The sequence below is a fragment of the Balaenoptera borealis genome (assembly GCF_965194805.1).
Source record: "Balaenoptera borealis genome assembly, chromosome: 6".
Classification (NCBI taxonomy): Eukaryota; Metazoa; Chordata; class Mammalia; order Artiodactyla; family Balaenopteridae; genus Balaenoptera; species Balaenoptera borealis.
The window spans coordinates 874,539-886,805 of record NC_138863.1 but is presented as its reverse complement, the minus strand read 5'-3'; the positions used below and the strand labels follow the sequence as shown (position 1 = coordinate 886,805).

Sequence of the window (12,267 nt, the reverse complement as noted above, 5' to 3'; positions counted from 1 at the left end):
ACACAGCCCTTCTGACATCTGACAAGGAGGCTTTACAGGCTGATGAGAAGAGAAAGGGGTGCTGAACCAGTGATGCTGAGAAAACAGGTGTCATGGACTGAATGTCCGTGTCCCCCCCAAATTCCTATGTTGAAACCCTACCCTCCAGTGTGATGGTGTTAGGAGGCGGGGCATTTGGGAGGTTATATGTCATGAGGATGGAGCCTCATGAATGGGATTAGTGCCCTTATAAAGGTCCCAAGAGAACTTGCTCCTTCTCTCTGCTCTCAGCCATGTGAAAACACAATTGAGTCAGCCATCTGCAACCTAGAAGAAGGCTCTCACCAGAACCTGGCCATACTGGTACCGTGACCATGCTGCGCCCGGACCAAGCTCGTGCCCTGATCTTGCACTTCCAGCCTCAGAGCTGTGAGAATTAGTTTCTGTTGTTTTTAAGCCGCCCAGTCTGTGGTATTCTGTTATAACAGACTAAGACAGACTAACACAACTGGCCAGTCATACAAAATTAGATCCCTTTTCATTCCAAAACAAATTCCATGCAGACTGAAGGCCTAAATGTGAACAACAAAGTTTTGGAAGAAACTGAACACTTATCTCCATGCTCACCTTTAAGAAGGATTTCTAAGCCCATGGAAGACACCAAAAGGAAAAGTCCAGGCATCAAGATACCATTGAAAGGGTGAAGAGAAGCCCACCCACCTAGAGATGTCTGTAGCACATATGATCAACAAGGATTCATGTGCAGAACATATAAAGAACAGACAAAATCAAAGAAAAGAGACACAAAAGAAAAAATGGGCAAAAAGATATGAACAGGCAAATTACAGGACAAGATACTGAACCACAATAGTAATTAACAAAGTGTTGTCTAAACCATACCCGACAGATCACAACATTAAAACTTCTGACAACCCCAACTGTTATAAGGATACAGCAACAGGAACTTACAGATCACCTGGGAAAAGTTCATTGGTTCAACCGCTTTGAAAACAACACGGCAATTTTCTAGTAAGGCTGCAGACCACGTGGCCAGCAGCTGGCAACTAGAGATGTTGTGCATGAGCCCAGGAGTTGGGAGGGAGGGAATGGAGACGCCTAAATGCCCCCCAGCTGGAGACCAGTCAGTCATACAGGAGCTCCATCCAGACATAAAAGTGAATGAAGCATCCTAGGGAATCTCACAAACATGGTTCAGGCAGCAACGTGCAGACAAGTGGACACGGTGAGATTAGCCAGTAAAGCCTCACACTCCTGGCAACACTACTGAGAGCCCAGGGGTAAGCAATGGAGTTCTGAGAATGCTGACGCCGAATTCAGGGTGGCGGGGAGACCCCTGGTCAGGGGTCCAACCGACTGGGGCCAAGGCCTCGACGTGGACCTCCAGGATGTCAGCAGCGCGGACGGAACTCTGCATGCTTCTGTGGCCCCATGTGCAAAGTGGGTAAGACAGGCCCTCCCCCGACTCCATGAGGATTAGGGGAGCGGTCCTCTGTAGTACAATAGCGGGGGCCTCCGGGGGCTCTAGGCTGAGGGCTCATGGACCCAGCGGTGGGCAGGAGTGGGGAGTGAGACTGAAGAGGGGGCCCTGGGTGCAAGTCTGCCTGTGGAACCACCACTTTGATGGTGAAACCCTCACCCCTTTCCCTGCCCCCTCTTCACAGAGGGCCGTGGCTTCCAAATCCTCAGGCAAAAGATAGGAGGCTCTTCCCTACAGAAATGGAAGAAAACACCAAGCAAGAGTGAGGTCCTCAATGTGGACGCTGGCCCCTGCACTCTGGCACTGGGGGCACAGCTTGGCATCCGGCTCCCACACCTTCGCCTAAAGCAAACCTGCTACTGGGCACCCCCCCACCCCACACTCGGCTCCAGTTGGAATCCCACCCAGATCGCAGGAACCCTTCCACTACCCAGCAGACCTCCCAACGGCTTCAAAGTGAAAGACCAGTAAACCAGCAGAAAACAAGCCCTGTGAGAAAGAGTTAAACCACAATCAAAAAAAAGCAAACCAACAAAAAGCCTTTATAAACTTACTCAGAATGTTTCAAGAAGATGCTACATTCTCAAAACAAGAACAGGATGCTAAGAAACGGGAACACTTAGAGACAAGGAAGATGGTTCTTTTAGAGATAAACAGTGTAAATGCTGAAACACAAATCTTCCCCAAAGAACTCGAAAATGAAGTCCAAAACTTGTCCAGAAAATAGGACATAAACGAGGAGACAGAATGAGAGACACAGAAGACCAATGCCTGAACTCAAGGAGGAAAACAGAAAAAATGAAAGGGAAAAAACATGAACAGATGAAAGAAAGAGCTTGTCTTCAGTTGAAAGGTCCCACTGAGCACCAATAAAAACATAAACCTACACGTAACCCAACTGCATGGATGGTCAGGAGTCCACGGATGAAGAAAGGATCCTAAAAGATTTCAGGGAGGAAAGTCGAGCTGCTGACAAAGACTTCTCATAGGTGACTGGATGCAGAAAGTGATGATGACAAAGGCTTCAGAGTGATTTACCAACAAAAAGTGCCCCCAGACGAAGCATCGACCCAGCGTGAGGACAGAGCTGAGACACTCTCAAGAAGCCAAGGACTCGTCACCCTTTTTAGGATGTCACACAAGGATGTGCTTGAGCCAAACAAGACAGGAAACTAAGAGAGAAGCTGCTCCGGGGCCCAGAGAACAGAGAATCCAGCCCAGGGGATGCGGCGAGCAGCAGGAGGGAGGTGGCTTCCGGGGGTGCGAGTGCCAGGAAAGAGGGGACGCAGCAGAAGAGAGAATGTGATTGAGAAGCTGGGGGAAGGTGAGGATGAAAGAAATGCATTCAGTACAAGAAAGGGACAGCTGAGATCGCCCCTGATCTGGGCCTGGCCCACCGCATCACTGCTCGTCCTGGAGCTGCCACCCTCCTGGGCGCAGCCTCGGCCGTGGTATAGCCCTGGCCCCAGAAGCAGGTGGAGAGTGAAGACCAGATGACACTAGCAGCTGAGTGACCCTCTGCCCCAGCCCCATGACGGCCCCCCAGAAGCATGGTCCCCACTGACCCACAGGCCTTGGGCCTTGATGACCAAGCCCTGCCCCTCACCATCCTGGCTTGAGCTGATGACAGATGGGGAAGGAAACTGAGGGCCACCTGAGTGTTACTTGCAGGGCTGAGACTGGGGTGGGGGGCCAGGGCTCCTGACACCCCTGAGGACAGGCCAGAGGCTGGGCTAGGGGAGGGGGCCTGCAGGGAGCTGGGCCTACAGGAGCAGTTGGGGCGTCCCCACCCTGATCCCAGAGCTGCATTTCGGAAGCCCTGATGGAAGCACAGAGACGCACAGACACTCCCGCCCCTGACAGAGAGGCGGCTGCCCGCCCTGGGGCCACAGGAAACCAACTCCCTGGGCTAAAGCCACCGGCCCAACAAGGAACCGGCATTGACTGAGTGGCCACTGCCTGTAAGGCACTGTGCTGGCACGGGATGGGGTGGCAATGGGGTGGGGTGGGGGGAGCAGAAAGTGCTAGAAGAGCAACGTTTCTGGAGTCAGAGGCAGCTGGGGTGGAATCCCAGGTCCTCTGTGACAAGTCACATGCTTTCTCAGGAGCCTCAGCCTCCAAATCTGAAAAATGGGGGCAATGCCACCTGCGTGTTGAGGGGTTGGGAGCGCGGACAAGGGGGCACACGGAGGTGTGCAATGCATTCTGCCCCTAATCAGGGTTCACCTCCGCCTCACTGACCCCCAAACTACCTACGTGGGGTGGGGTGGCCCTCAGGGGTGCTTACGGCAGGCTTCAAGGTGCTGGCAGCACTGGAGCGGGGCTGGAACCTCACAGTGGGGGGTCATGTGGAGTGCTCCAGGGGAGAGAGGACCAGGCGGGAACAAGCCGGGCGAGGGCTGCAGAATCTGTGTGTGTGAGTGTGTGTGGGAGCGTGTGTGTGAATGGGTGAGTGTGTGTGTGTGTGAATGTGTGATTGTGAATGTGTGTGTATGTGAATGTGTGAGTGTGAGAGCGTGTGTGTGAATGTGTGAGTGTGTGAATGTGTGAGTGTGATTGTGAATGTGTATGTGTATGTGAATGTGTGAGTGCGTGTGAGAGCGTGTGTGTGAATGTGTGAGTGGGTGTGATTGTGGGTGTGAATGTGTGTGATTGTGAATGTGTGTGTGTGTGAATGTGTGAGCGTGTGTGTCTGCGTGTGTCTGTGTGAGTGTGTAGCCGAGTAGCGGCTCCAGTCAGCCCAAGGGCCAAGTGGGGAAGGGTGAGGAGTGAGAACAGGAGGCCAGGGCTGGGGGGTCCTGGCTTGTCCTCCCCAGACCCCAGGGAGCCCTGAAACCCAGGTAGAGGGAGGGACAGGGGGGGCATTTCCCCACCCTGGGGCTCCTGAGCAGGGGATGAGGCGGGGGCGGGGGAACCAGGGCTCAGCCGGCCCAGACACAAGGACAGGATTAGGAGATTAAATCCAGCAGAGGCATTAGAGAGGCAGCAGGCAGAAGCGAGGCCCAGCCACCCAGGCGGTGTGTCCTTCCCGATCCCAGGGGTGACACCTAGGAGGCTGCAAGGGGAGCGGCTTCCGGCAAGCAGGGGGACAGCTGGGAGGGAGCAGTCTCAGGGTGGTGTGTGTCCGGGGAGGGCAAAGCCCGCAGGAGGGGCTGGGAAAAAACCCAGAGGGGTCAGGAGGCTCAGCCTCAGCTGACCTTGACCGTACCCTCCACCCTTCCAACGTCTCCATTACTCTGGGCTGGGGCGCTGGGGGAGCCTGGGGTCAGCCAGCGCCCCTCGGCCCGAAGCCAGGACCCCGGTGGTGCTCAGCAAACCTGCTAGAACAGGTGGGACGGTGAAGCACACCTGCCATCAACCCCATCCCCGCCCCCTGCCCTGGGCCTGCCTGTGCAGGGTGAGGCCAGGTGGGGAGAGTTCCATCAGCTAACTAGACAGAACAGAGTACCGAGCAGGCCCAGCAGCCTGGCGGTGCCCCTGGGCACCCTGGCAGAGCCGAGAGGTTTGGGGGAGGGCATGGCCCAGCCCCTCCAGCACTCTCCGAGGAGCTCCGGGGTATGGGCAGGGGAGACAGCGGGAGTGGCACACCTGGGTAGGGGTGGTGAGCCCGGTCCTTTGGGCCTAAGAACACTGAACGGGGAGTGCTCTAGGGAGCACGTGGGACTGGGCAGGAGGGCAGCCATGCACTCGTCCTGGGGGTCACTCGCTGCAGAGTGACCCCTGGCCAGCCACTCTCCATCCCAGGGGAGGCAGCCCAGGCCGCTCCAGACTCAGGAGGGTCTCAGGTCTGAAGGGCTTGGCAGGCCTGAGCACAGGCCCTGGTCAGTCAATCCTAAAGTCCAGGGTGGGGTTCCCGGTGCTGGTAACCCTTCCACGGGCCCCAATCCTGTGATAGCAGGACCCCATGAGAATGTCCCCCCACCCTGCCACGCCCAGCTCACCCAACCTGGCTGGACTATTTGAGCTGAATGGGCCTATGAAGACTGCCCCACCCCTTCCTGGCCTTCTCCTGAGGCTACGCCCCCCATCTCCACTTCCCACCCATGTCTGTCCCCCCACTCCCGGTCCCTCCCCCAACCCCATCCCACCCTCCACAGAGCCCATGGGAGGACTTCGCTGCTCTGCGTCCAAAGGACGTGGTCAGCCCTGGGTCAGCAGTGGTGACACCAGGGGGACTGAAGGGGGACAAGGCCGGGTGGCTGCGCCCCCTGCGCCCAGTGAGTCTGGGTGTGAATCCCGGCTACGCACCACCTCCGGGCTTTAGGCACAGCCTCAGCTTCCACCCGGCCGTGGGGGCCCCAGGACGGGCAGTCTATGGGCCACTCCAGCGGGGGCAGGCGGAAGGGAGGACACTCGGTAGGGGTAGCACCCAGTGGGTGGACATACAGCAGGCCTCTGGCAGGCCCTCCTCAAAGGGGCCCTCGCTGGGAGCCTTGGGGTTGAGGGGCCCTGACTGCACACCTGACCCTCCCTCTGTCCTGTGGACCGCACCCCACAGGCAACTCCCTGCTCAGCTTCAGATCCGGGCAGAGCATGGGATGGAGTTTCTAGTCCCTTCCCTGGCTTTGACCCAGTACCCTCACCAGACTTCACACCCGGGTGGAGACTGACTGTCCCCTCCACCCCGTCTGGGTCTCTCAGCCAGTGGCCTCCTTGCAAGCATCAGCCCCTGAAGGTTCCTGGATCTCGACCCCAACCAAGTGCAGCCCTGAGACCTGGCCCTGGCCCGGCAGCACCCTTCACCCTACACTGCAGACACTGCAACCCACGGCGAGTGCCACACCTGCTTCATTCCTGACTCCCCCCATCCCTCAGGCTCAGCCAAGGCGGCCGGCCGACCACACCTGCAAAATGGCCGCCGCAGGTACAGCCCGAAGCCCCCACTCCAGACCCCAGAGCTTCCCTGCAAACCTGCAGCAGCTTTCTCAGACCGAGAGGGGGATGGGCACGGTTGCCCCGGTAAAGGGCCCTCAGCCAGCTCGGGAGCAGGGGGAGGGTGGGTTAGGTGTGACTGTCCTGCAGAAGCGCGCGCTGGGTGTCGCGCTGACTCCCCAGGGTTAGGACAGGGACAGCCCTGCGCCGCAGGGGCCCCTCCGCACCACCTCCTCTCCGCAGCCGCAAGAGCCAATCCTTTGCTCTAACAGGCCTTTATCCCAGCAAGGCAGGCATCCCCTGGAGGGGGCGGCCGCTTGGGGAGGGGTCCGCGGGTCTCTGTGGGAAAGTCCCTCTTCCCGGGAACGTGGGCGCGCATCGGGTCCGCGCCGGGGCGATGTCGCGCCCGCGCCAGGCAGGCCCCATGACTTGGCATTCCCTCCTTCCCCTCCCCCCTCCGCCCCTGCGGCCCGCGATCCCCCAGCCCACCCAGCGCCAGGCAGACTGCGGACCCTCCCTGCCCGCCGCGAGGGCTGCGCGGTGGGTTTGGAGGGCAAGTAAGGGCGAGAGGCAGCTTAAAGGACTAGCGAAAGGGTCTAAGCTGCAGTGTCCCTGTCATCCGAGCCCAGGCGCCTGGGGAGCGCCGCCAGCCGAGACGTCGCGGCCCCGCAGCCCCCTCCCCTCCTGCAGGCCACACCTGTTACTGGGGCGCTGGCTGCGTGGACGCAGGCCGCGTCCGAAGGCGGCCCCTCCCAAACCGTGGGTCTTTCTGGAAGGGAGAAGGGGTCTCTTGGGAGGAGGACGCGACTTGGGGTGGGGCGATGGGCAGTCTCGGAGGTGCGCACCAAGCTGGCGGCCCAGCCCTCCCGCCGCAGCGCCCGCCCGCCTGTTTGGCTCTTGGCTCCAGCATCCGCCCTCCCCCACCCCGGGGACCAGGGCCTCTGCTCGTGCCCGGCCGCCCTGAGTGCCCTCCCCTCCGGCCCGGCCGCTGCAGTCGCGCCCCCTCTCGGATGCCCCATCCGCATCCTCTCGCCTTTTCTCCATCCTTCCCCTCCCCCCGCCGGTCCGGTCGCAATCCCGGCCGCATCCCTAGGAATGGCTCCACTCCAGGCGCGGGGAAGATCGGGGAAGGCGGGAGGGCGGCTCGAGATGCAGCCAGCTGCCTGCGCCCTCCCCGTAACGACCCCCGCCCATCCCAGACGAGAGTCCCCCTGCAGCCGGGGCTGCAACGGAGGGGCCTTTCCAGAGGGCCCTGCTCAGCTGCTAAAGAAGGGCGGACACCCCTGAATCTGCACCATTGTTCTCCGCGGGGACGGGGGAGGGTCGGGGGAAGGGAAGGGGCCGCGCGGCGCCAGCGCCTCTGGCCGAGAAGAGGACGCCAGCGCAGGGCGCGAGCTCCCCGCCCCGGGGCGCAGTCGATGCAGGTGCAGGATGCGGGGTGCAGGTTCGGGACGCGGGGCTCGGGAGGCCGGGAGAGCCGCTGCCCTACCTCTCCGGCGTCACTGGCGGCGGCCCGGCATGAGCACGGGCATGGGCGCGGGTCCCCGAGCGCGGAGCTGCTGCCGCTCCCGGGCTGCTCTCGGCGCTCTGACGGCGGCACCGCGTGACGGCTGCGGGCCCCCGGCCCGGCCCGGCCCGCCCCGCGCCCCTCCCGCCTCGCTGGTTGGCTGCGCGCGGCGCCCAAGCCCCAGCCGCCAGCTGGTTTGTCGCGCGGGGAGAGGGACGGGCGTCGCGGCTGCGGCGGGGATGGGGCTGGGGCCGGGCTGTGACATCACCGCTGACACCGCGGTGCGATAGGTGGGGGAGTGGGGGACCGACACCCGGGCCCGGACGCGCCGCCCCCTCCCCTGGCGCAGCCCCGGGCCCCCCCCCACCGCCCCCGAATTTACCCACGGATCCCGCGCGCCGGGCCCTCCCCGACTTGGACCTCTTTTAAGTGAAACCACTAAAGCTTCACCTGCCCCACCCGCGATGCCAGCAGTACAAACGCATCGACGCGGAGGGACAAAACTCGGGTGGCCTCCTTCCTTGCACCATGGAGGGGCTGTCGGGGGTGGTAGGGATACTGACTTCTAGGTGTAACAGGTGAGTTTTGCAATCGCGCCTGGCGTCTGGGCCAGAGCCCTGGAGGGAGCCCAGAGCATCGCAGACAGCCCTCCTGGCAGGGATGATGCTCCCGGCCGGCCAGTGGACCTGCCGCTTCTCCTCCCGTCATGCCTCGGGTGGAGACCCCCGCCATCCTCTCGCCCCACTCCTGCAGGTCGTCAGCGCCCCCGTCCTCACACCCTGTTTCTCCAGCTTAACTTCCTTGGACCAAGCCACACGCGGCTCTCTGTCCACACTGGCAAACCCCAGCCTTTGTCAATCGCCCAGCCGGAAAGCAGGCCACCAGGGACGGACTGGCATCTTTGCGTGCCACCGACGTCCATCCGCATACCCCATTGCTGGGCGACTTTGACAAAGCCTCTGGCCAGCTCACCCACCGGAACTGCGGTGGGTGCGGTGACGTCCTGCCGCCCGGAAGCCGGGGCGCCGGGACCCCCTTCCCACGCAGCGCCTGCGTCAGCCTCCTCCGCATCCCCAGGGCCTCGGTGGCGTCGGGCGGGTGCCAGGCGCTGCCCCCAAGGTTTACCCGGTTAACCATTTACTCCTCACACTGTGCAGTAAGGGAGGTGCTTCACCTCAGTTTGCAGCATCCGTGGGGCTGGTGCCTTGAAAGTAGCAAGGGCACAGACACATACACTTCTGCAAAGGAGACCACCCTACCCTCCAAAGCCCCCTAGGTAGCTTCTGTTTTTCTATTCCCTGGCACCACCTGCATAAAAGAGAAGTTATTGTTCTTCCAAACTTTTGGTAGAAACAATAAAACTATGTGGACCCCCCAGGGAGGGTGGGTCTTTTATCCTTTCTATTTCCATCATAGTTATCCCTCTGGTCAAATTCTCTATTTCTTGAGCCAAGTTTGACATTTTACATGTTTCTAGGAATTAATCCATTTCACTGAGGTTTTAGAATAAATACTAGCATATTTATTCTTATACCTACTGTTTCTGTACTTATTTCTCCTTTTTATTCTGTATTTTGCTTATTTGCATTTTTCTCTTTTTTAATATTTTCAAAGGACAAACTTGTACTTTGTTAATCTTCTCACCTTTCCCTTTATTTCATTTATTTCTGTCCTTATCTATTATTTCCTTCCTTCTTGGTTCTTTGGATTTGATCCGTTGCTCCATCTCGAGGTAAATTCTTAGCTCATTTACTTGTAACTCTTCTAAATTTCTGATCTATTTAAAGCCACAAAATTCCTTCTATAGCACTGCCTTAGCTGGGTCTCACAAAATTTGAACATGCAATGTTTTCATTATCGTTCAGATCTAAATATTTCTTAATATTCCTGGTGATCTCCTTTTAAACCCAAACCCATGGATTACTTAATAATGTTATTTGTTTTCCAATAGTGTTTCTTTTATGATAAACTTTTGTTACCAATTTCTAATTTAATTGCATTATTGTCTGAGAACATAGTCTGTGTTCTATAAGGATCCTGGCAGGAGGCAGATGGCACACTCAAACTGAGCAGGGCTTGGTAAAGGGAGTACTTACAAAGGTGTGGGTAGGAAGTACGGAAGCCACAGAGCTGAGTGACACTGTCTCCTGATTGCCCCGGGGGTGGGCGGTGGAGGTGCCCTGGCTGGGAGCAGAGGCCTTAGTTGAGGAATGCAGCCAGCCTGAGCACCCGTCAGAAGGGACTTGGGAAAAAGACCCTGAACCTCACTCTCCGCTATCTGTCGGTGCTCCCTTTGGCTGAACCCACCCACTGACATGGTCTATGTAGGACAGTCTCTTAGAGCATCGGGCAAAGGGGATTTAGAAGCACAAATGGAGGACAGCAGCCCAGGCTGCGTGTATTTCTCCTCTGGAACTTATTGAGGCTTCTTTATGTCCTAACACATCGTGTATTTCTGTAAATATTCTACGTGTGCTCAAAAGGTTGTGTTCTCTGTATGATGGGTGTAAAGTTCTGTATGTATTTAAAAGTTCAGAATTATTAATTGTATTGATCAGAATTTGGAGATTTCTGCTCATTTTTGTCTGCTTGAGCTGTTAAATTATTATTTTTAAGTTAAAGTCTCCAGTTACAATTGTTGAAATACCTACTTCTCCATGCAAATCTGGCAGGTGTTGCTTGATGGACACTGAGGCATACTCTTAGGTATTTAAATGATTCTGATGGATGTGCATTATCATTCTGCAGCCCCTTTCATCAGCATGCATGTAATGTCCTTCATCTGTTGTTGTTTTTTTTTCTGTTTGTTTGCTTGTTTTTGCTTTAAATTTGAATGTCATATATGAAGAGGTCAACCCAGTTTCCTTTGGTCCATATTGGCTAGTATGTCTTCTGCCAACTTTTTTATTCTAAACTTTTTGTATCTTTAAGTGTATATCTTTTAGGCAACCCATTGTGAGGATTTCAAAATCTAGACTGCTTCCACCTTTTACTTGGAATTTAACCCACTCACATTTATAGAACTGTTATATTGAGACTTAGTTTTGCCATCTTATTAAAAATTTCCATTTATTATATATATTGTTTCCTGTTTCTCTTTGAGTATATATTCTTTGAGTATATATTCTTCTGGTGGTTCATCCTTTTTCTTATTTTTATTTTTATGGCAATTGCCCTTAATTTAAAACCCTGTTTCTTTCTTTCTTTTTTTTTCTTTTTCTTTTTCTTTTTTCTTTTTTCCCTACTCCCATCTGTTTGGTCACTTATTCCTCACTCCCTGGCAATAATGAGATTGTGTGGAATTACACAGTTCTGAGTTATTGTGGATATACTCTATTTCTTTTCTTTTGTCCTCACTTTTAAGACAATTAATACACATTCTAAGAAACTTGGTCATCCTTATTGTCCATACCTCTTGAAGAGTCTTCTTCATTTGTGTTACTTATGAAATACAAAGTATTTTTAATGTGGGTCATGGGTGGAAACATTCTGAAACCTTGTATTTCTGAGAATATTTTTTATAATACTTTCAATTTCACTGGATGTAAAAGTCAAGGTGCAAAGTTTGTTTCCTTCAATACTTTAAAAATATGACTTTGTGGTCCCCTTGTATGCTTTTGAGAAGTCCAACACTTGTTGGGTTCTAGTTCCATGTTCTTTCTCTCAGGATGCTTCTAGAATTTTCTTATGGTGTGGATTTTTTGTGTCTCCTGTTTGACAGTCTGTGAGTCCTTCAATCTGAAGTTGTTTATTTTTCTTGAATTCTGGAAAATTCATTTCCTTTGTTTTTCAGATATTTACTCTTCTCTGTTTTAACATCTTTCCTTCTTTTGCAATGCCTAGCATCAGTGCCCCTCCCCACCATTAAAATGGCCAGCTTGACAATCAAACCCTTCATGTTGTAGCCCTGCCACAGCACACTTCCCTGTGCTTTTCCAAATCACGCTCTGACCCCCTTCTGAGGTGCATGTCGGCATCTGCCTTCAGTTGTGGGCTCCACGCCGTCACCACTCATCTTGATGCTTTCTGGTTTGAAAATGTCCACGTAGGTTGCATTTCAAATGTATCAACTCAAGGGCGTCACTCCGCTATGGACTCGAAACAGCTTCTGGAAAGATGGGGGCAGCAGGTGAAATTGTGGATTTTTTTTTTTCATGGATAAAGGAAAACCAGTAAATTTGACAGGTTCAGAACTGAGGTCAAGGAGTCTCCCTGCTTCTGGCTGGGGGCTGCTGCCCTTCTTTCTTCCTGCAGACAGGTCCTGAAAAGATGATAAGACCTATGCTGCAGAAATGTCCACAGCATAACAAACCTTCTTGCTTTCACCTCATTGCAGTGTGGAAAGGAGGCCACACTCAGAGACTGGGAGCCACACATGGCTTGTAATCTAAATGACATTAAAATGATCCTA

General features: G+C 55.2%; 1 protein-coding gene across 5 annotated transcripts in view; it reads right to left on the bottom strand.

The window, feature by feature from the left end:
• Window positions 1-7,977, bottom strand: part of KIF1A (kinesin family member 1A) — a 92,288-nt gene extending 84,311 nt beyond the window's left edge. For all 5 annotated transcript variants that reach the window (XM_082396470.1, XM_082396471.1, XM_082396472.1 and 2 more), the window contains exon 1: window positions 7,839-7,977. The gene's annotated coding sequence lies outside the window, so the exon portion shown is untranslated. The remainder of the gene's footprint in view (window positions 1-7,838) is intronic.
• Window positions 7,978-12,267: the final 4,290 nt, after the last annotated feature.